Genomic DNA, 23,601 nt, shown 5'->3' on the forward strand with positions numbered 1-23,601 from the left:
TTTTCTCAGAGGTGACCCCGGTGTCCATAAAATAAAAATGTTCAATCACCCAAGTAAGCAGCTGTGAAAATGTTTGAGGATTGATATATTTGTGTACTGCTAGCATGGCAGCTTTGGTTAATGAATACATTTGCTGAACCCCTATCGTTGCGTCAAATGGAGACAATGGGGACACAACATCTTTGGCGCGCTCTCTCCTACATCTCTCTCCCTGAGATTTCTCCTCTCGTTGTGCTCATGTTCTTGCCGATAATTTCCCATAACCTTTGTGAGGGAAGAGGATGAGATGAGAGGCTGGATTCCTACGAGCTCCAATTAGGGGAGGGAGGATACAGCCTGATGAAGTGGCAGTGTCAAGAGTGTGATTGAGCTGTTTGCGATTTAATGCACATATGCTTGTTGTGTTAATTGGTTATAGTGTCATTTATATTCCCTCACACAAATACAAATTAATTTGTCCTAGAAAATGTACTGTATGAGCTACAGTATAATAGATGTTGCTGAATAAAAATGGTCATGGAATAGGTTGCAAGGCTTTAAGTACTATGGGTAAGCCATTTTTTTTATAATTTATATCAAACTAAAATAGGTTAACACACAGATCCCAACAAAGTACCTAGTTAGCATTTCTGTCTCTTTGATTCTCTAAGTCTCACGTCCATTTCTCTGTGAGGCTAAAAAGTGTGTTTAATGATCAAAGCTCGGGGAAACATCACTTGCACACCTAGACAGGGGACGTAGAGACAACTGAGTGACTGGTGACTGACATTGAATGCTCCTTTCTCCTCTTTTTTTTGACTTTATCACATTATCTCTCAAAAGACAGGTAACCATCTTTCTTTTAACAACAGGGTTGTTGTTAATTTACTCACAGTCCAGGTACTTCTCATTCTGTCAGCAGTCCTTTGAACGTTGTTCTTTTCATTTTAGTCATAGCACAAGCTAAATGCCATGAAGCAGGCGTCTATAAGAAAAGACCACTGCCCTTTTTTTGTTACCTCAGAACAGAAGTTCCATGCTGTATAAAGTGGCTGATACGTCAATATGGGGAGCATAAAAACAATCTTTATATTTAATTTGTTAGGTCCAAACTGTAGTATGTAACATATGGTGTTGGCAGAACAGAAAACATTTATGTCAAAAACATGAGTCAATTGAATATTGCATTAGTTTGATGGTTTCTTTGGTCACGGAAAACCTTGAAATGTGGTCTCCAGACATTCGATGGTTGGACACATGATCCCTGACATTTTTTAACAGTTTATTTATAAATGTTCATGGACATTTTCTTTTTAATGCCACCCCAAATGACTCTCGAATCCCCAAGCATTAATCAACTACTTTGGGAAGACACACATACATTTGTGGGTAGTGAAATTAATTATAAGACTAGACAGAAAATAGATAATCATGACTGTCAAATTTGGCAAAAATAATGATGAATAATTAAAAGTATATTATAAATTTAAAAAAAAATGCACAAGAGCTACACATACGGGGCTTTACATTATCTTTTTTGCTCACTAGCCAGTGGGGCTAGTGGTTTTTCAAAGCTTCGAGCCAGCCAACGTAAATTACGTTTTATCCGATTAAAGGTGTTTATGGTTTGCTAAAATTTATAATTAAAAAAATGTAAGATTTATTTACAGCCCTTTTTAAATGTTAATGAGCACTATGAACACCTAAATCAAGATATATTCAGCACTGATAATGTGTGTAAAGATCCTTTTTGTATTAAAACATTCAACTGAATAAGACACAGACATAAAAGAGTAGCTTCTTATGCATTGGCTAGGTGGCACATGGGTGTAGAAGATTAGTTGCAAGTAGTTGACAGTGATTTAAATTGTTTTTCTTCTACGGATCACCTGCAGCTCTGCAGTGACCGAGGGGGGGCGCACCACACCAACTGTGAAAGAGTGACTTAATGGGCCCTATTTCAGTGATCTAAGTGCATGGCGTGAAACGCTTGGCACAGGTGCATTTAGGGTTGGTACAAATCCACTTTTGCTAGTTGAACTGCTGAAAAAAGGGTCTATGCGCAAGCCGCATGGTTCAAAAGGATTGTACTTAGTGTCTTAATTAATCATAGGTGGAGGCTGGGGGGTGTGGCCTCGACCAACTGCCACTTTGTTTGTTTGAAAGCCATGATGTCTATCTGTCACGGGTAGGGCAAATTCTCTGAGCAGACAAAGGAGAGGTTACCTCCCCTTTCTCGGAACTCGGGGTTCAGTGTCTTGCCCAGGGACAAGGACACAAGGACACTTAGACATGCAACTGCAGGGCCAGGGATCGAACCACCAACCTTCCGATTGGCAGGCAACCGCTCTACCGCTGAGCAAAGTAAAATTTTCGTGCCATGGGACCTTTTAACAAACCACTACTATTATCTTGCAACAGACCGCTCACTGCAAAGGAGTTCCGTTTGGATCTTTCTTTTTCTCCAATGGCCCATATGTTGTTTATCCTGCAGTCCAGCTGGGAGGAGATTGGCTGCTGAGCTTTTGCCATGGACCCTCTCACTAACTCCCCTTCCCGTGCTGTAGCCGGCTGTGACAACATTAGCTGTGCTGTCAGTCATCCGTGGAGGGGAACCGGGGGGGGGGAGAAAGAGAAAGTTTGAGCGCAGGATGCAGATTGGAGGCCATTAAAGGTGACTTTGACAGTGACTGAGTGGAGACGCTGATAAATAAGATCTATCTGACCCTCACTGACCCCCACTCTTCTCTAATGATAAGCACAGAGCTGCAGGCACGTCTGTCACTCTTACAAAAAAGCAAAGCAGATTCATGTCTTTCTTTACAAGAACAAAGTTGCGCAAAATTTAAGAGCTAAAAATGTTGAACACAAACACTTAGGATCAAATTTCATGTAATGAAATTTTCACAAAAAGGTGGTTATTGTGAGCCCTTTTAAATACTTATTGACCACAGAGAAAATCAGTATTGCTGGCATTTCCGGCTATTCTAAAAGGAGCAATGTTGTACGGCTTTAAATTGTACAAGCTTAATTTATCATACATACATTGTCATAGTGCATGCCATACATGAATATCCCATGTATCAACTTTTAAATTAATAAAAAGTCAGTGTTGTGTTTACTGCTTATTCTGATCCCATGTGACCATAAAACAATTAATACGGCTTAGATGACAGCACATGCTAACAAAATAATCCCCGATATCTACAGTTCATGTAGATGTTGTATACCTCAGACTGAGACTGTATACCTCCAGTCAGTTGTGTCAAATCAAATGCCTATCCTGTCTCCGAATTAATATTTCAACAAAAAAGACGGACTTCCCTATATATATTAACCATTAGTGCTGGACCTGTGGCCAGGGTCATGGAAGAGCGCAGGCTGCCCACAGTCTCCGAGGACAAGAGGGAGGGGCTGAGTGTGTGTGATGGGTCTGGCGGGGTTATTCTGTCTCTCTCCGACTGGGACCTCAGCTGGCCCTCCGGAGCACGGTTCTTACCCATGCATAAAACATCCCCTTAGTCCCATCTGCCCTCTCAGCCCTTCCTCTGACTCTACCATGCCTGTCTAATAGGCCCAGCTCCAATAAGCGACAGCCAGATATGCTGCCATGTGCTTCTATGGTGATGGCTTATTGTAGCCCAGCTCAATCCCAGGGTGTGACAAATGAGAATGGAAATTGGGTAATTTGGTTCAAAGAGTATTTTGTCTTCATCTTCTGTTGGAAATAGCCGGAGTGTTGCCAGGGTTTAACTCTGCTGTCAAAACATCCAGCAGTATTTTCCTAGAACTGAAACTTACTTGCCCGAGTTCATGGTTTCAGCTTGTCGTTTGAATTTGAAAATTGATTCTCTCATATCAAAGGCAGGAAACGTGAGCTAGAGGTCAATTGTTTAGAAGTCTCTTGTGATTCTTACATTTTCGATTACTTAACTCTTATTTCTGTCTTTCTTCTAAGTTATAATTGCCCAAACTCAGTTAATGTTATCCGTATCGATGGTACTCATACAAAGTCCAACCACTGTCATTGTTAATGCTGCTGCAGTCAAGAGCACTTAATGAAATGCTCAGGGATCTCTCAATGATTGAGTAGATAGTATCCAGAAGGAATACTGGATTACTTGCTACTTGCAATCTTTCTCTTTCTTTCAGCACACGAAAATGTAATTGTTGGTGCGAGACGGATGATATTACTCCTCTAGCTGGTGGACTTGTGTGTTGAGGCTTGAAAAGGATTTCTTATCTTGTAAGGAATAAATTTAAAAAGATATCATTATGAGAATACAGTTCTGATTGTTTCCTGCGGAGAAAAGGGCTCTCTTACATAGTAAATCCCTAACGGTATTAGGGTTGCACAATATTGACAAAATATCATAGTGCAATATGGATTTTTGGGATTTTATGGATTTCTATATTCATTTTGATATTTTTAAACGTGAATTTACACAAAGTTACAGGAAAACACATCAAAATAGATTAATCACAAATTAAATATGTTTTCTTATAATGCATTATTTACATGTTTTACTGATTGTAGAGTATAAAATAAATAAATGAAGAGAACAGGACACAACTTTTCTTTCCCTTCTCTGATTCATTCGTTTTTTTTGTCTCTGTTTATTTCGTCACTTACACTGTCACTCTGTTGAAATATGCACACACGTGGTACTCTCCATAGGATTTGGCGGGTAATGGACCTGTGCACTGATGTGTACTGACATGTGCAAGTGGCACGGTAACTGGCCAATGAAACATAACCATTATCGCGTTTCAAGCGGGCTCTAAATAAAAAAACTGAGCCACACGTCCAATGGACGGGACGCAGCTCTCCATAAAATAAATAAACTTTGCATACTTATTGCGCTATGACCGATATATTGCGATAACTATATTGAGTTGATATATCTTGCACCTCTAAATAGTATGGGAATTGTCATGAGTCAGTAGGAATCAATATAATGTGAGAAACTGTATCCTTAACTTCTACTTGAACTCTGATGATAATAAGGTGGGAAGTCACACGCATTATCAAATGTGTAAAAAAGGAAGAACATTTTTTATACTTTATTTCCCTCTTTTGTGTGTGTTACCAGCTGTTTAGATATTACAAGGAATAGCATTGATGAAATACAGTATAAAAACTGAATTTGAAGGCTTATTAGATGCCACAACAAAACAAGCCATTTATAATAATAAAGAAGGATTTTACAACTCACCACATCAGTTTTTAATCCTCTGTCAAATTGATTGCCAGGTAAAAAGGAGAATTGCGGCAAAAGTTGGGCCAGGTTCAGCATTTTGTAGCTGGCGCTGCAGCAGAATCCGCATCTCATTGGAATGAATGAGATCACTGCTTTGAATTAGGGCTGCACAATATGAAGAAAATATGTTCTACACAATAATGTTGTTGAATATCGCTATAACGATATTACTGGTGATAAATTAGCAGATATTAGAGTGTACTCAGTTCTGCCTTTCTGTTGCTTTAAGTATTCTTTTAAAATACAACAAATTGCTTGCTGAAATTAAAACAAATAATAATTTCTAACATTCTTTTATTGAACAAAATAAACATTGAACATTGACAATGACAGGCACTACAAAAAATGAATGACATATACACTTTAAAGTTTAAAGTTTTTCTACTAATGTTCTTTTCAACTCTCAAAAAATCTAGCCCAAGGTTGCAACATATTGCATAATGTACTGTAGATTGTGCCAGTTGACATAGATTTTTTTTTTTCTTCTACATTTCATGTTGTATGTACTACTCTAAATTAATTTGAATATCGTGTCTTTTGTGCCGTTTCCATTTCGTATTCTGAATGATTGTAATGGTTTGTTTTATAATACACTACATATACTATACTGTTTAGGGTATATGTTGGTGTGTTTGCACATGTTGTGCTAACATCCTTGAAAACACTATATCAGTATATACTCTCCCACAGCAAGAGTCTGTGGGGACACAGATAATCTTTCCACTCACCTTACATCTAAAGACCCATTACATGGAATAAATAATGGCATGTTTCCAGCGAGCTCTCTGCAGTGAAAACTGAAAATGTCTAGTATATTGATTTGGGAGGCGCGCTTAATGGAGCAAGTGAGAGAGCTGATGAATGTGCAAGCCTTTAACACACTGCACAGTTAAAAAATCCTGGTCTCAACAAGCTTTAACCCTTTCCATCAGAGGTCAAGGTCTGGCTGTAACAAAGACATGCACAAGCTATGGGAATAGCACCACAACATGGCTAGTGTCTGCAATGATCCAGAATGCAGTGCAAGCTGGTCTCTGAACACAGCTGAACCAATGACTGTCCTTTCCAGTCTCCCGGGATAGGGAAAATGAATGTGCATCCTTCATGGTGAAACACAAGCGTGAGGTTGAATTTTGTAAACAGCTACTGTAAGTAAAGACATTTAACCCAGAACAAAAATGTTTTCATAAATTTGACTTTAAACTGCACTTGTCCTCCACAAGGAAATGGCTTTATTGGTTCCCTAAATCATTTGTGTTTAATTTTGGTATTGTGTGATAAGGCTGCTGCGGCTTGATCTGGCTTTGTGGGGTCTTAAAAAGTCTAGTCAAAATTTTAGGCATTAAAAAGTCTGAAATTATCTGAAGTATTGTGTTCTCAGTCTTAACATTTTTTAATAGTTCTTAATTTTCCTATGTCCATGCAATAATTGTCTTTTATTTTATTTTAATTTTTTAATCCATAGTTCTAGTGCAAAGAGCCAAAGGCAAAAGGAAAAGAGGGCGAAAAAGATTTACCTTTGGGCCACCAAAGATGTACCATGCGACCCATGCTGAAAAATATTAGCATCTATCCTTTTTATTATATGCAATTTATGCAATAAAAAAATAGCTTTTTCCTAAAAAGTCTTACATTTCACTTAGTGAAACTCTGTAATAACTATATTTACTTTATCCACTACACTGCTAGATAAGTGGCTCAAAGATGACCCTATTTACAGGCAAATCACTGTAGAAAACCTTTATCAATAAAGATAAAGATTCATAATCATCTGACACATGCTTTTTATTTGCTCTGGCTGTGAAAGCATTTGGTAAGGATTCAGTTTTATATGCTATTAGAACTAAAGGTAAATTACTAATCCAACTAACCCAACTAATAACAACAATAATTCTAGTTGAAAAACTAGTTTCAAACCTGTGTACACTATTTACTGAGAACACTTTGTTATTTAGTGAGAAGATTTTACACTCCACATAAAATAAAACCGTTCCCTCGCCCCTCCCAAACCTGTCCCTATAACCTATTAGAACAAATAATTATGCATTTCTTTCACTGCACTGTAACTTTTATTCTTCTATTTGTATCTGTGTATTTGTAATGACACTTGCTGCTTGACCAACATTGCCATGACTCACTGTGACTTGTACAAACTACAGAGTCAACGTAGTTTCACTCTGTCCACGCGACGTGTGTGTGTGTGTGTGTGTGTGTGTGTTGTAAAAGTTCCTGGCTGTGTGCCAGCCCACCTGAAGCCACTTACAGTATGTCATGGTTAAACTTATAAGGTCACAAACTAACAGAATCTGCCAACTACAGGATGATTGAGTTGACATCCTGCTGGTCACATGGTCTCCCTCTTCATGTGGAGAATAGTTTCTGACTCGGCGAGGCCGGCCCACACGTGATACAACACTCTCCTAATCTAACTTGCTCATCTATTGATGCAGGCTAAGTGAAAACCACAGTCGATGGGACTGCTGCTTTAGGTGTGTGTGTTTATGAGGGCACAGGAGGTAGTAAGTTACTATGGAAACAGGCCATCAGAAGATTATTTTAATAAATCTGAGATATGGGCGAAGAGGTAATAGCTAAAGCTTGTTTATTTGCTAGTCCCTCTTGCTCTGTGTTTTTGGATTCTTAATATCACCTTGCAGAACCAGCTGTCTCCCAAGATCAAAGGCTTTGCACTCAATTTTAAATGCCTCTGACGCAGATATGTGCCGTGTCCATAGCTACATTTAGTGATGCATGTAAAAGCTTGTTGGTGACGTTGTTTCACTTTCATGGATGTCTTTACACCAATATGTATGTTGATATTACCTTTAGTGATGTGGTGACATATACAAATAAGCATTTTAAGAGCAGGCTTTAGCAATTTTCCAGTGATAAGTGTTGTGCAGTGGGGCTGATACCTAACCCTGCATTGAGGCAGGATACACCTTGGTCACATTTCACTAGTCTGTCTGGCTAACACACAGACAAAACATTCACAGTCACATTCACAGCTAGAGGCTGCTGAAAATGTGTGTTCACATTTCAACTCAGACAGAGAAGAGTCGATAAGCTTATGATAAACTGTGCCTTCTTACTTCTGACAAACATGTTACAGTGGTTGGCCGTGTAATGTTGCGTTCATGTACAAAAATATTTCTCCTCATATCAGATCTTACAGCTCTTTCTTTCTAAAACCCAATAGGAATTGTTTAGCCTGAAGCTGCTCATTTAATGTGGGTCTTAATGGAAGGAAGAAAAAAAAGTGGGAGTGGGAGCCCTGCTTTGGACTGTGCTGCTGATTGAAAGATGATAAAACATTTTTGAAATATGTGGTTAAGGAGAGGAGGGTGTTGTCACGTTGCCGACTACATCGCTTTAGTAAACATAGCTAGGCAAGTCAGCGGGAATCCATGATTTGAAAAGCACTGATGCAGTCATCAAAGCCCTCCTTTCACTTTGGTTTATTCTCTCATTTAATGGAATCAATAAATAGAGACTGAACTCAACAATGCATGGCTCAGCTGTGTTTTAGTTTGGGAAAAATCCCTTTTTTAATGAATTATAATGAAAAATATAATTAATGGGTTGTATTATCTTTGAGATCATTAACATGTTGTCCTCAAGCATGAATTGAGGTCAGCCTTCTCCATTTCAACAGTTTTGAAGAATTTATCTGTGGAGTGCAGCTATGAGAAAAGCTTTTTGGATCTCGTGGAAGCCTTGAGATAAGAATACCCAGTGCAACACTCTGACCTTGGGTTATAATTTTGGTAAATTAATTTAGATTATTTCATTATTGGTTGGATTGAGTTCTTTTCCAATGCAATCTGTCTTTGTGTTGAAAGACCAAGCGCTGTGTTGAGGGCACTCAGGAGCACACAGGAAAGTCTCTTTTATCACACAAACAAAAGGAATACTTTAAAATGTAACACTAACGGAAAGAAAGAAAAGAAACCTCTTCAAATATATGAAACATTTTTAGAATCACTCCTTGTATTATACTCACAGTGAGTAAGCTTATGATTACTTAAATAAAATCTGTTGGCAGGTTTTATAGTCTTTGGCCTTAAATAAATACAAAATCTTGCCATTGGGGCAACTTCATTCCAATTCCACTCCTCACAATATGTCCATCCACACAAAAACACAGTAAATCTTCATATAAGATGAGGAAATTAATTAAATTACCCTGTGTGGTACTTACTCTGCTCATCCAATCATGCACAGATCTAAGACACTGTACGGCTCATGTCTCTAATGCAGATACTTCTTAATTGCGAGACCCCAAGGTCAAGGGTGGTAAGCTGAATGGTGGAGTTATCCTCGTGGCAAATCAGCCATCCATCCGAAAATGAAATTGAACAACTGTAGCTTCGTGGAATGCACTCTAGCATAGTCTTAGTGCAGAAGCAGATGCTTCTGATAGCTCATTTCTATGGTTTGATTGCAATAACACATTTGTGACACACAGTTATAATCATACAGCACTCTCAGAAACATTTAGTTTGTGTGCCGGCTCCCTTGAGCATATTTCTCTATCAAGCCTCTCCCTTCCAAATATGACAGAAAAATAACACTCAAGGCAACAGCAAAAAGCTGCCCACTCCAAACAGGTAAATGGTTGCCTTATAAATAAGTGGTTCAAGCTCTCATGTCTTCTTTTTCTCTCCATTTGTCATCTTCTGTCTGTTACTATGCTTTGGAAAAATTCTCTTAGTGTTACGCCTAATGTGGAGGGATATAAGTCTTGTCTTTGATCTTGGGCAGTGATTACAATCTGTAAAAGTAGACAGGATAGATCTCCTTGTGGTTAAATACCAGAGTAAATGGGATTAGGTTACAGTTTCCCAAGAGGCATACTGAGCCTTCCTACAAAACTGACACACTCAGAATGAACACAGTGCTATACAAGTAATAGACAACAGCACCTTTCCTTTGCTCCTAGTGCCACTGTATTGCTTATATATCTTATTCTGATTTCTTTTAGTCATTTTACAAAAGACTTGCCTGGGCAGTAGACTGTGTTTTGGATAAAGTACCCACTATTGACATTTGATTTCTGAAACCCTTGGCAGAACAATTAATATAAATATTTTATTGAAGGAATTTAATGAGGGCTGCTGCCAGGTGCTTCTGATGTTTCCACAGGCCAAACTAAACATTTTAGTTCAACGGGCTTTGGGTGTGACCCAACTAGTTTCATGCCAAAATAGGATATCAAATGTGTAATAAATGGTGTACACGGACAGCAAAAAATACAATATACTATGCAAAATTGAGAATCATAAAGAACCGTAGTGTTTCAGAATTCAAGAGTTTGTATGTATGGATAGGTGTTGTTAGTTTTCTAAGTTTATCAAGCTGCAGAGATTCCAGGTTATTCCATGAAGTTATTCTATGACCAAGGCAGATAGGTCCTGAGGTCATCAGTACCTCCCCAAGTGTGAAATAGTACTCTGTAGTGTAGTACTGTATTCATCATGAACCTGTTAATACTGTATAGACTGACGTTTGGTAAAGTGTATGACTTGATTTGGTTTGTTACACCTAACAAACTAATCAATTATGGTCTTATTATGCTGATGCAGTCAGTCTAAAATTATTGGTATCTGGATTTTAAATTTTTTTGGCAACAATTTTTTAAAATAAATCTATATTTTATATTTTATATATTTTATACTTGATTTCTTCTTCTTTTTAAACCAATGATTCAACTAAATAGTCTCTGTTTCTACGGTAGCACTGACGCCAATTACATCATATCGCTTCCAGGAAAACCGACCAAAAGCACAAAATGCAGAAAATACATGTTACGTATTTCTTTTACAAATTAGTTTTTAGAAATGTCTTATGATATTTTGTCACTAGAAGTATATTATTCAACTTTTAATTTAGTTAAAGAAGGAAAAGAAAATTCTAATACTCAATCCTCCGTGGGTGCTCACACACACACGCCCTTTAAAAAATAAAAGTAGTCAAAACATGTTTGCATGTCAGACGGCCAAAAGTAAAATTGCTCCCTAGTGATTTGTAAGACCTTTATGCCCTTTGATTAGTTTTGATTTTAGTAAAGACAAGAACAGAATACAAATTATTACAAACCGGCAGGTTCAATATCATAATGTTAAGAGGGTCGCTGTTTGGTGGCATTACGTTAACACACACTACACAGTGCGTGCTGAGACTGATCAATTGTATTCAAATTCCAAGTAGTGGACGGGAGGAAGAGAAGGAGGGAACTGAAGGAGAAGGCAGTACACTGGAGAGACCAGGCGGGTTAGAGCAGGAGAAGACCTCAGAAAGAGATGCAGAAATAAGTGAAAGAGAAGAGGGGAAAGGAAGAATTGACTATGAGGGAGGAAGAGGAGTCTGCATATTCAGAGAGAGGGACAGAGGTAGAGACTGATCAGGAGTAGGCAGATGTAGAACAGGCCAGTTGTAAGGCCCATTTGTTAAAATAAAATAATAGTAATAATAATGTATAATAGTGTATCAACATAAAATGTTGATATAGTTGATTGTGAAACTATTGAATTTGAACCACATGCAGTAGTGTAGCCAGTGGTTTTCTATTTTCTCCATACACATTAATTGCCTGCTTCATGGCTGGTGATAATTTTACAAATCAGAATTAATCTCTGGTTTTAAATTAAGGCTTCCTAGCTGTCTGCTTTATGTCACTGTTGCAGTCAAAAGGTATTTGATTGGCTACATATTGAAACATTTAACACTTACTCTCTAGCCACCAAGTTCTGTGAAAGATTAATTTGTAAAGTGTTATGTTAAACATTTGTGCATCTGTTCTGTCTCTTGCATGCACTTTATAAATGCGGAGGCTATTGTAAACACATCCATCTCCACTCAGCCATGCAGAAGCCTGATTTTTTATTGTGGAAGTATATGCTCTTGATGATAGCAACTTTGCAGTTGTTGCTTTGGGGCGGGGGGGGGGTCTTGAGTCTTGTTGCCCAGGGCACATGAAATTGTTAATCCAACCCTGCTTGGTGTAATAATGTAATGTTAGTATTGCAGTGTTTCCTCAAGATTTTCTTTTTCAACTGGCTTGTCTGGTAATGTTAGCTACCTACTGTTACTTTGAAACAATCCAGACGGTACCGTACGTACCTGAAACTGGTGATTTAACGGCACCGCTCTTTTTACACACAGTTTAACAACAAAACGCTCAGTGAACATTACTAGCTACGTAGGTAGTAACCCACTGTAATGTTAAGGATGGCCCTATAAAATATTTACACTGTTCTATTCCACTTGAAATTAAAGGGAACAAAAACACTAAATTAAGGTGCTGGAAAAAGCTTAAAAGTGCTTGAATTTCATCTTGGAAAAGGTGTACAAACCCTGATTACAACAGATAAGACGTTTTCAGACAAAATAACCACCATGTGAAGCATGTGAAGATTCATATACCTCTAAGCCCTGCTGCCATGTTCATATGTGGCAAGTCTGCATCTTTCTCTTGCTCCCTTCCACTCGATCACATATGGCGTTTTTCCATTACATGATACCTGCTCGCCTCGACTCTACTCGCCTTTTTTGTTTTTCCATTATGAATAAAAGTATCTGGAACCTGCTAACTGGTACTTTTAGTAGTATCTCCTCCGTCGAGGTTCCAAGCAAGCTAAGGCGATACCACAAAGTGTCGTGAAAACCTGCAGACTATTGATTGGTTAGAGAGAATCGTCACTAATCACTGCGTCATCATTGCCAGCGACAGACGGGGTGTCCTAAACAAACCCGCCATTATTAAATAGTTTAGCCAGCTTTTTTATTTTTTTTATTTTTTATTTTTCTGCCTCCAGCTTCTTTTGAAACCAAATTTGTCTTCTGGATGTGGCTGTTGCCACATGCCGAGAATCAAAAACAACACACCAGGAGGACGGGGCACCGCGGTCAAGCCGAGCTGAGCAGAGCAGGTACTAGCAGGGAGTAAGCGCCAGTACACACATGAAGTGTCCCTGTCTTACTCCAGTACTATTTCTTCACTTTGTGTTTCAGGGTCATCAGCGCTGGCAGTTTTCTTTTGTATTTTTTTGCTGACTGTCTGTGCACGCTTGGGCGTCTTTCAATTTAGCTCCTTCTGATAACTCAGCCTCCTCCAATACATAGATATTAAATTAGAACAAATTACTCTCACTTCTCAGCAGGCGATTGTGTCCTATTCCCTGAGGCCTTTAGAATCAGCTAAACAAGCACTGCTCCCATCTGTAATTAGGATTGGAAAAAACAAAGCACAACACCAACACATTGGAACTTTGCATTATCGATGTAAACTATCCAGCTGCCTCCCCTGGATAACGGGACATTATTCAGATCAGCTGTGTATATTCACATTGCAAACATTACTAAATAAACCACATTCCTTTCACTGAATCTGCATTTTTTTATTATTACTCAATGTGGAGGATAGAATTTTAGATGAGCGTTTTAAATTAAAGAATGTGCTTTGCTAGAATGCTTTTACTTCCAAATAAGTGTATCATACATATATACTGAAATCATCTTCTTGCAAATCCTTTTCATGTTTGTTTTTAGCACATATTCTAGGTTCCAGAGAAGGTTGTAATCCTGTAAGCCTGTTTGAGTGTGTAGCATTATTAGTATAACATGATTTGGATGGCAGAAGACAAGTGAGTTTGATTAGGTGTCGCTCCCGGGGGAACACTTTTGGATAAAGGTAATATTGTGCAGCATCTCATTATCTGGCACAAGTTAGATGGTTTGTGTGATAGGGACGTGCTGCCATGCTGTTGCAGATGGCTCATATCTCTCTGTATAGCAGCAGCAAAACCTCAGCGTGGAGCCGTGAGAGCAATATCCTGAAGCAAGTATAAAAATTTGCTCTATCACTGTTGTTAAAGATTCAGTGCAAAACTTTTTGATAATATTAAAAATTTGTTACATTTAAGCCATTACAGGCTTAAAATTTGATCTGGGATTTGATTTGGTGCTAAGGCCACCCATGCAAACCAAAAGAAAAAGTAATGGCATGCATTCATTGTACTAGAGGATTTGGTGTCTTAAGCATATACAAAGTAACAAAGTATGTGTTGCAGTTAGAGAAGAATTAAAGGAAACCATTGTCGACTATTGGTAGGAAACTGAAGGTAACCCCAAATCAATGATTCTTAGTGTTAAAAGAACACCACATAACTTCTCTTTGATGCTGCCATCATCAGTGTTCTCCTAAAATTGGCTGGCACATGATAAAATACAGGTCATTTTGGAAAGAATTTACAACCAAACTATATAAGTCATTGTGTAGTTTGTAGAACTCCTGTTTTGGCACTGAAGGTAAACATTGGTTGTTATAAGCTGTTTGACCTGTGCTGTCCTTTTTCTGGAGAGTGCAGTCGCTTGGTGGCACAATGCATTTGCACATTCAACTCCAAAACCTCTATGCCTGACACCTTCATAGATTTGAAATAACTATAATAGCTGTTTACGTAATTATGCTTGAAGTATGCAAATCTTTAGACTGAGTGTAATTTTAAAGGATAAAAAAATCCTCAGTGAGAGTGCTCACCTGGAGAGCATTGGGTAATGTTGTACAGCACTGCAGAATCTTTCCTCCAACATTTAGCTGCAGTGTCACCTCTCTGGGAAGACATCGCCATTCATTATCAAATAAGGGTTAGCTAGCGGTCTCCCGTGGTTTGGATATGGATATTAGCGGCTTGCAGTAATTTACATTTCAATTTCAGACACTATATGAGAAATTAGTCAGACACAAACTATGAGCTGGTGAATTGTGCAGGAAAATGATTGACATTTTTCAATTAATACTGGAAGATGAATTGAATATGCTTTGTGCATTAATTAACTGGAAATGACCCAAGCTTAAATAAAATTAGCATGATCAATGCATGGGTCTGCTCGGGTGGAATACCTAGCTACAACCAGGAAAGGAGAAAGAATGCAGTCATTTTTGATTGATGTTGAATTATATTCATTTTGATGAAAAGGTCTGATAACTTCACTATCAGACTGAGCTCTGGCCAAATTAAAAAAAGGTCATGAATTTCTATGCCTCATTTCCTCCCTTTGTTTACAAAGGTCAGGTGATCACAGTATTTAAACAGCAGTGTTATAATGGAAGAGCCGGCCTTTCCTTTGATGCATCACAGCTGTGTGCTGAGGGTATTTCTTGGCTCAGAATGAGCCTTTGAGGGGGACACATATTAGATGGGGGATCTCTGGGTCCTCTCCCAGGACATTTTCAGCATCAAAGACTTCCTTTCCTGGATTCCGATACATTTCTAAGCACCACTTTATGGTGAAAAAGTCTTTATTTAAATGTAAAGGAAAAGACCAAATTCTGGTGGCAGGTAACCATTCAAAATAAAAACTATAATGGAAAATAATGCAGTAAGGGGGCTTTCCCATCCAGGACCTGGGCCTACTACACTTGACCCCAAAGTCCATTTTGTTTAATTAATGTAAACAAGGCTTAACTGTAACTTTTTTTTTTGCTTCTAAATTGTGAAGTTTTAGGAGAGACTTACGTTAACTGCTATTGCTAGCTTTACTAGCTAATTAGTACAATAAAACAATTCTGTTATGAATAGCCTAAACAATGTTATTGTGTGTAATATTTTCTATTTTGAGTTACATTGAATTGACCAATAAATTATCAGTGATGTTGAACATACAGTAGTGTAACAGACCAACACGGTTCGGCCTGCAAGTGAACTGCCCGTTGGCATCAGGTGTTAAGACCAATTGCACGAAAACACGGAACTGTAATGCTATTAATGCAACAACGAGACATTTTTAACCAGTTATGAAATTGTCCCAATTTAATACTGATGCCAGAGCTCTCGGCTGTCACCAGCGGCTTTTCACTGCGCCGCCGGTCCCTAGAGCTGCATGGTCACAGAGAGAGTCTAGGACAGCCTGAATCTGCACGCAGAGATCCCATTAGTGCGAACGTCACAGCAAAGCTTTCAGGTGCAGTCACCTTATCGGCTTCAGCCGCATGTGTAAAATATAGCAACTGTGGATGAGAGGGAGGCTGGCTGCTGAAAATCAATTGTTTTGGCGCCGGTAATTTTCCATTGCCGCTGGCTGTAAACCTCTTTGGGGGGGCACCAAAACTTTCTCTATGCATGACAAAATCCTGTGTGTGTTCTGTTGTCACTGTTCAGAAAAAAATGCATCATTGGGCTGTATAGGCTGACTGCTGTGTGATTTACTGATACATTTTGATAGATAGATAGATAGATGGATAGATAGATAGGTACTTTATTTATCCCGAAGGAAATTTTAGGCATCCAGCTGCAAGACAACCATAACACAACAAACACATATATCACACATACTTAGAAGAATAAGGATAAAAGAATTAAGAATAAAAATTAAGACTAAAAATAAACACTCACATAAATGCAATGACCATGATAAGGTAAGGAAAAGAGACTACAACACGCCGTTCTGATGTCAGAATGTGTATCCCTGTCATGAAATAATCATTTGCCGGGGGTTTGTGTTAAGTTTAGAATTCGAATAATTTGGATTTTTCAGCAGCACACACTGATCCAGGCTGTCATTAGTTGAATGACTCATCACGAAAGAGTGTTGCTGAATATTGATCATTCATTTGACTGAGCCTTGCAGAGTAATCTTCACAATATTTTCTCCTGCCTTATTGAAAAAACAGATATGTGTCATACACATAATTGCTTATTTTTTCAAGTTTATTTACAGCTGTAAATAGAAGGAAATGTTTTTGAAACGTGCGTTTCACCCTGTTTCTCTACCATGTACTGTAGGGCTGTAACGATACACAAAACTTTGGTTTGATTCAGTTTACGATTTTTGACCTGCGATTCAATACGAACCTCGATTCTTGGGGGGGGGGGGGGGGGGGGGGGGGGATTACATTCCAGTTTGCAAAACCGTATACCTTAGTTAGTAGTAAGTTATACTGTGTCTGTTGTTAGTATTAGTTACAACAGACACCTTTTTTATTGATATTGATTGATTTCAGTGTTGATCGATCCAACATGAAGATTATATTGTACCTTAAAATCACATTACCAAAATTGTTTCAGTGGTTCATTATCTCGTTGGAATGAGACATAAGAATATTGGTAATAATTCCCCTCCCGACGTGTAGAGGGAACGAAAAGGAAAAGTGCTTTGGTGCGTACTGTAAAGATGCTGGTTGACAAGTAGCTATTGCTAATGTAATATTGGTGGGTAACTTAAGATTACGACACTGTTCAACACGCTCATTTATTTTTAGTATGATTGTTTTGACCAGGGTTAACAACTCTGGGCTAATCAACAAATTCATCACTAACGGTAACTGTATAGATAGACGACTGATCTAGTAATTTAGCTAGCTAGCAAACCTCCGTCTTCTGCCTCAGTCTCCCAGTGTAGAGGTGGCTGTACTGAAGTAGTAGTAGTCATTATGATTGTAGATGCAAGGAAAGATACGTGGAAACTATCATCGGGTATTTCCTCAACTAAGCCCAGGTAACCAGTTGTTTTAGATCAGCCAATATCAAATGTTGCTGACGTAGTTGATAGATACGTAACTGGCAGCGTTATCTTACGCAACTTTGATAGCTCAATACGATGAGCAACGGACTTGGCTGTGATTTATGCATTTTTGCTGCCACAGGATCAAAACCATCTAAATCCGAGTTGATTGATTATGTTGTTTTTACATCTTTTATTTTTTGTAGGTGGCTGTTATATGGTTTATGGCCCCCTTTTTTGCTTTTGGCCAATTGTACAGTTAGCTAAATTTACCAGACAACAGGAATAAGGCACCAAAAGGACTACTAGTAGGTTAAAGATGTGGTAGCACTGGATCTGGACGAGAAGGATAACTCTGGGAGTTGGAAGGGGTGTGTCGCGATTCTGCCTTCTCCCACCCCGAAACAGGTTCGTGGAGCGGAGTGTGCGATTTCGGTTTTATTTCCATATCTGTTTTTTTAAACTTTTGTGTTACTTTGTGGACTGGGGCATAGCACAACATTCTGGGCCCTGTAGAAAGGCATTTTCTATGGGCCTCTCCATGCTTCCGCAGCTGTTCATTCTAACATCTTTCTGGGGCCCTCCTCACATGAGGGCACTGGGTACTCGGTTCCCTTTTTCCCAGCTGTCTGTGGACACACTTATATTGACACAAGGAAAGGATTGCAGTACTGCTCCTTTTCCTCCACCTCTCTCTCCCTCAGATAATTACATTTTAGCTATCTTTGATTTCCTCTGTCCTCATTGGGATGCTCCCACGAGTTACCTTCTATCTGGCTCTTCTTTTGACACGGATAGTAAATAACACTGAGAAAGGCCATACATCATGCTAATTCTTCCTCCAGACCTCATCCAGCTTAATCACCATGTGTGCCTTTGGGGTCCACCTGAGATTCTTATCCCACTGATATAAATGAAGTGGAATTATGCACAATAGCAACCTTGTGTATCTGAGTCAATCTGCGATGGATGATGTGTTCAAGCATGGCATAAAAGCAATTTTGAAATTGAATTTTTTATATAAAGATAGATTAAGGAAATATAATTATTGATTGTTTTTTAAATGCATAATTCAAATGCATATATAATTAATCAATATATGAATTCGTTTTAGTTATCAGTTTATTAATTCTTAACAATTCTGAAAAAATCTGCAATTATTCTGGTGGCCTACGCCCAAAAATGAAGGCTTGACTGTAATCACTGACTCAATGCAAAGTATCTAGTAAGGCATATAAATAAGATCCATTTGTGAGAAAAGCTTGTTATGAATTTTGGCTGAAGGGGGGTTTAGTCTAGCCTGACAAGCCAGACCCACATCAAGATGTTGGGTCTGGGAACTCACCATTGGCAGGGCTCAATCCAAGGGGTGGGACAAACGATTGTCTTTTAAATTCCCTTTGCATGTAATAGGAGAAAGCTACAACCAACAAGACAACAATGGTAGTTGATAGATTCAACTTTTGCTGTATCCGGTTGGCAGAACACATCTTTCTTTTTTAAGAATGACTTCAGTGCTTAACTCCAAGTCATCCAGAGTCGTGGCCAAAGCCGATTCAAAAGACCGCTGTTTGCCGGCAGCAGCGGCCATCTTCTTTGTTTTCAAGTAGCAGGGAAGTCACACCGAACCGTCGCAACTCTGCCACTATGCACGATGTGATTGGCTTGACCAGAATTTGTTTTTTCCGGTTTGTAAGACAATGTAGAGTTGCTAGACTGACCCCTGGGCAAGCAAAAATAAATCAATAAAATATCCCATTAGATTAACTTCCATGAGATGATCCTTGATTGCTGCAGTTTTCAGATGGCACCAAGGTTCTCAGTTTTTTTTCTCTCTTTTGACTCTTGAAGTAAAGCCACACATACAACACACACAAATATACATATACACGGCTGGCAACTTTATGACTGACATGTTAATATTTACCTCACCTTGCCCTTCCACTTATTTCACTTCTTTAGGACTAACCCTTTCCCATTATAATTGACTTTGCGGGTGGGCTCACCGTGCTCACTGAGTTGGAAAGTCATATTTGGATGCACAGCTTGCAAAATAATCCCAACCATGCCAAATTCTGGACTTGACTGGTAACAGCTGCAAGGCATCCTTAAACACTGATGCTTCATCTCCCTGTTGGAAAAACTCAGATTAGTCTCTGCAAAGAATTTTTTTAATCACACTTTTGAGCTTGTCTTTTACTACCCTTATTTGCTGTTGCTTTCTTAAACCTGCTGTACAGTGCTGGAGAATGTTGGGCCATGTGCTGCTCTGTCATCTCGTGCTCAAACAGAGATGACCTTTTTATCTGGCTCCGCATAGAGAGGAGGAATTACTTTTAGATTTGAACAATATACTTAAGTAACTTCTTAAAGACAGACCTGGCAAAAACAACGTAATGTAAACATGTACACAAATCCGTTTGTTACTATTTGCTCATTGCAGTCCTTCAAATTCAGTTTAGCATTTCACACCTGGTCCAGATATTTGAGTCCGTGGAGTAATTACTGCGCTTTGTTTTTACAAAAGAGAATCACTCCAAACTTTTAATCGGTTATGAAACATGTATCCATGACAACCCTCTAACTATGATATGTGTGTGATTTAGTGGCTTGTCATAATGCAACACTACCTATAAACAAGGTGCAGTTTTAGTTTGATAAGGTTCATATTACATAATTTTCCTATAAATTGGGTATCTTCCCAGAGATTAATAACCATTTTGTTTTTTCTTTCTGACTGAAAAAACTTAAGTTATGTATTTACAAACTAGGTACAGTATTGTACTGTACATGGCAATATATGTTATTATTGTCATGTACAGTAGATCAATCATGTCCATCTACCAGTATAATAAAGAGTTAGCTTTAACATTTTCACATTAAAACAATAAAACTCTCCAATTGGCCCAAGTGTGACAACAGACATTCTCCCATGGTGTCCCTGTGTAACTATTGCAAAAGGCTGGCCTTTTGTCGCCGTATTTTTAATGAAAATTTTAATGGGATTCTGTACAGATTGTCTTATGTCCTTTTCAACCCAAATCATAACAAACATTACACATCTCCAAAGGAGTCTATTAAGTCCACCGTGAGGCTGTATATTAGATCCGTTCAGTTCTCAGCGCAGTGGCTGATTCGTCATCTTCTTTTATGTGGTACGATATTCAGTGCACAGAGTGAAATCATCAATCCTATCATATTTAATGTTCCTCCTTGGTCTTGTGAAAGTGTTTTTAGAAATACTTATGTAAAATAAAGATTCTTGTAATTGATAAACAACCTCGTGTCCTCAGTCACACCGATATGGATGTCTATCTTATGACCAAGCACGCTATGGGGAACATTTGGGAAACAACCTCTCCCAGACAACAATACATAAACACTTTAGCTTCTACCACACTACTACAACAGATACTGCTTTTGGCTTGTCCCTGCCTCCACTCAGGCTGTAATCACAAAGCACCCATAGGTGTCCATGTCCCATTGTTGTCATAATCAGCACTTAGGCTGTCTGTAAGCATTCTACACTAATTTGATACTGGAGGTAATTAGTTCATTTGCAAAAATCTGCATATTTTGAGAAGTACAGTGCATGGAAAAGATGATTCCTCATGGTGTTTTAAAGGCTTTTCTCCCCATTCCTATAACGGATTTCTGTTTCTTTTCTTTAATCACAAAGACAATGGGAGACAGCTTAATTCTGCTGCAAATGAATCAAGTGTAAACATCATTAGGTATTGATATGAATTGCATTCATTTACAAAATGAAGTTTGGTATGCTTCACTAGATCAACTCATTGGCAATGAGCTGAGTCCAGATTTGAACAGTATTGGAAAATAGACCGTTAATCCGACGTTGGCCGTCTTTCCTCCTCTATAGAGGTCTGTTTATGGCAAATGACCAGACTGTAAACAATCTCAGCACTCCGTATGTCACACTACATCATGATTCAAATCATGGAGTAACGGTAATATGTAGAGCCGAAATCAAAGACAGTACCAAACCATTGGGTAACATCTTTGGCCCACTAGCTGATTAAAAGCCTTTTAGACTGCTGGAAGTAAAATAGGGCTGCAACAACAAATCAATATAATCAATAAAATTGGAGATGAATTTCATTATCGATTTGTTTACTATTACGCCACTCAAGAAGTGGTGGAGATGTTTGAGTATTAAAAAAAATGTACAGTAAAAAAGAAAACACAAAAGAGCAGAGCAGCGGTAGAGGAAAGACCATCAGAGAGACCCGTAACGTTATTCTGACACACGTGGTGGAGGCAGAGAAATCAGTATGACCTAAGTCATCCAAGGTGTGCGAGCATTTCACACTAAATAAATCTAAAAGGTTTGTGCCGAAGCGACATGGCACGGGAGCACCACGTGGATGATTCAGCACCTAAAACGTATACATGTTGGAGTCCTTGAGGAGGAAGGGAGCTCACCAGCAGGGTAAGTCACTACAGAAGTAAGTCCTACTTCTATTCCGTTTTGAAGTGTAGAACGTAATGTCCCTCAAGTAGCTCTTCTGGTGCTGGTGTTTACTTGTTATCCAGTCTGACAAGCATGACTTGCGTTAGCTTGTTTTTTTAATAAATTTTTCATTTTGTTTATTTTTTATTAATGTTTTAGCGTTAATGAAAGTATTAAAGCAGTGGTCTTTTAGTTCGCAAGACTAAAGAAAATGTTTCAACCTGTTATATATTCGGTGCTTTATCCCATATCAGTTATTGTTGACAAATATTTGTGGGTGTTGTACTTTTAGATTTTATTATGAAGTATGTAAGTATGTATGTAAGTTGATGTAAATTGTGCTATTACATAACACATGCTCATACTGTCTTTTTAATTCCGGAAAAATAGCAAACCATAGAGGCTTCTTGATGGGAAATGCATCATGTACACTACAGCAAGCAGCTGTCTGGACTGATAGTATCCTCAACATGCTCGTCACTGACATGGGGCCGCTGACGATGGTTGAAGATGACGGAGCTCAGGGATGTTCAAGAAGTAGTCCGTTTGTCCACCTAAAGAATGTTTGCGCTTTGAATTTGCACTGTCAGTTCTGTTTTTGAATAAAAGGTTGAAAATGAAAGCTTTTTTCTATCCTATTCATTGATTAATCAAAAAAGTAATCAACCAAAAGTAAGTGATAATTAAATAATTGTTAGTAGCAGCCTTAAAGTAAACTGATAAACTGTTTTTATTCCTCACCCATGTAGATGGGCATCAAATTACAGTACCCGATTTTATCAGTGATACTGAATGGCCTGAGGAGAAAACTAATGTCAGGTGCGCTGTTTCTTCCGGAGTCAAAACAAATGGAAAAAATATAGACCCAAACATAATGTTTACTTACAGTAACTTCCGGGTAAAAAATCCCTGCGCCCTGTACATACACTTTAATAGCGCTGAGCAGATAGGGACAAGGAACAAGTCGATATAATTGCATCTCATTTGTTTAAAATGCATGTTAGATGCTTTCATACTTACGTACAAACGGTAGGTTGGATACCTAATTTACCTGCTGGGCAACAAACTAAAGAAAATGACGCCACCCAAAACTAGCAGTTGACCAGCGTTGAGATGGTGCTGTTTATAACGTGTATCAAAGACACTAGCAAAGCAACACAGTACATAAATAAGTACAGCAGGAACGTCAGATATCCAGTTTAACTGCATATCTTTTAAACATTACAGTTGAAAATGATAGAAATAAACAAGGTTGCCAATTTCACATAGCTCACTGCTTTCACATAGTACAAATGAATGGCCAGTTAGCTTGATGTCACAGTGATTCGGTCTATAAATTATAAATGATATTCTTAGCAACAATGCATTTTAATTTCCCTTTAACTT

At 38.4% G+C, this 23,601-nt stretch overlaps 1 protein-coding gene and 2 long non-coding RNA genes across 4 annotated transcripts in view; 2 read left to right on the forward strand and 1 right to left on the reverse strand.

Annotated features, from left to right (window-relative positions):
- LOC117947356 lies at window positions 1-19,383 on the forward strand. The gene is made up of 3 exons (XR_004657217.1): window positions 1-11; window positions 2,615-2,617; window positions 19,260-19,383. It is a non-coding gene; the product is annotated as an uncharacterized LOC117947356 (long non-coding RNA).
- LOC117947324 (kazrin-like) overlaps window positions 1-23,601 on the forward strand; it is a 167,799-nt gene that overhangs the window by 23,787 nt on the left and 120,411 nt on the right. The window lies entirely within an intron of this gene.
- Window positions 21,942-23,601, reverse strand: part of LOC117947353 — a 9,162-nt gene continuing 7,502 nt past the window's right edge. The window contains exon 3 of the long non-coding RNA XR_004657214.1: window positions 21,942-22,083. This is a non-coding gene — a long non-coding RNA (uncharacterized LOC117947353). The remainder of the gene's footprint in view (window positions 22,084-23,601) is intronic.

This window comes from Etheostoma cragini, chromosome 7 (assembly GCF_013103735.1).
Source record: "Etheostoma cragini isolate CJK2018 chromosome 7, CSU_Ecrag_1.0, whole genome shotgun sequence".
NCBI lineage: Eukaryota > Metazoa > Chordata > Actinopteri > Perciformes > Percidae > Etheostoma > Etheostoma cragini.